At 39.4% G+C, this 1695-nt stretch overlaps 1 pseudogene; it reads left to right on the forward strand.

Annotated features, from left to right (window-relative positions):
- The first annotated feature begins 355 nt into the window (after positions 1–355).
- Positions 356–847, forward strand: LOC103729161 (annotated as a pseudogene).
- The last annotated feature ends 848 nt before the right edge of the window (positions 848–1695 follow it).

A 1695-nucleotide genomic window follows, 5' to 3' on the forward strand; every position in this document is an offset into this window, starting at 1 on the left:
AGGCTTTGTTTAACTGAGCTGTTACAGGGTAAGTTCCAGAGGCAATCGCATGTCTTCAGTTTCTGTAAAGGACACCTGAGTTGATGTCTGAGATGCTACACATCACTCACATAATCAATTAATCATCTCTGGACTCAATAGTAACACCAAACAACTTGCCCTTCTCATTTTTTTCTAAGTAACGAAATTGGGAACTTCTAAACTTACTTGTAACACTGTTCATAATACTGGGACAGTTGAAACAAGTGAGATTATCAGGGGAATCACTTAGATAAATCACAGCTATACTCTCCAGTGACTCAACACATTTTTTAAAGATTTTATTTTTTAAAATTGTGTGTATACCAGGGGAGTCATGGAGGCCGTGGGAGGCACAAAGATAACCGTAAGAGCCCCCCAGCAAGCGGCCGGGCCGGAGCAGCCCATCGCACGACTGCGCTTTGTGCGGCTCTCGGAGCACACCATGGTGCCCACCCGGCGTCTGCACCCATGGCCGGCTACGATCTGTACAGTGCCTATGATTATACAGTACCACCTATGGAGAAAGCCCTTGTGAAAACAGACATTCAGATAGCTGGTCCTTCTGGGTGCTATGGAAGAGTAGCTCCACGTTCTGGCTTGGCTGTAAAACACTTCATAGATGTAGGAGCTGGTGTCATAGATGAAGATTATAGATGAAATGTTGGTGGTGTGCTGTTTAATTTTGGGAAGAAGTTTGAAGTTAAAAAAAGGTGATGGAATTGTGCAGCTCATTTGTGAATGGATTTTCTATCCAGAATTAGAAGTTCAGGCTTTGGATGACACTGAAAGGGGTTCAGGAGGTTTTGGTTCCACTAGAAAGAACTGAAATTTTGGCCAATAATAAAAAATGAAAAAAAACTTTTTTCCTAAAACTAAAGAGATTTACATGAAGTAAAAAAAAAAAAAAAAAAGTGTATATGTATGTGTCTCTGTGTGTACACCTGAGTGCAGGCACCCATAGAGGCCAGAAGAGGGCACCAGATCTCTTGGAACTAGACTCATAGGTGGTAGTGATAGTTTAACAGGCAGCTGTGAGCAGCCTGGCATGGGCGCTGGGAACTGAAGTCAGGTTCTCTGCAAGAGCAGCAAGTGCTCTTAGCTTCTGAGCCATCTCTCCAGCCCCCTTCCTTTTTAATAATGAAAGACTTGCAGAGCCAGAGTAGAGGTAGTGGGCTTACTTTCCAGGAAAACCTGTACATATTATAGAAAAACTTTGCCCAAATAGTTTGGGTATTTTTGAATCCAGGAAGAATTTGCCTATAAAGATAGGAATAGTTTATGATCATTTTATATATTCTTGATGTAATAGACACTGTACAAATACAATCATTATTATATAAACATGGTTTTACTATGAAAAGATGTTTAACAGATATGAAGGAAAATACATTTGAAACAGTACATATAATATTTAAATAAGGAGGACAGTTTGTGTATGTGTAGGAGCATCAGGAATATGAAAATGTTCAAAAATGCTAAAAATATTTCTCTCTATGAGTCAATTGCAAACAGTTTTTTTTCTTTTTGATTATAGAAGTATATTGCAATTCTAAAATTAGCATGCAGGGCTAGAGAAACAGCTCGGTGGTTAAGAGTGCTTGCTGATCTTCTAGAGGACCTGGGTTTAGTCTTAAACATCGATATTTGGTGATTTTTCTTGTTTAAGAAAACACC

This window comes from Nannospalax galili, unplaced genomic scaffold (genome assembly GCF_000622305.1).
Source record: "Nannospalax galili isolate Female #2095 unplaced genomic scaffold, S.galili_v1.0 scaffold1051, whole genome shotgun sequence".
NCBI lineage: Eukaryota > Metazoa > Chordata > Mammalia > Rodentia > Spalacidae > Nannospalax > Nannospalax galili.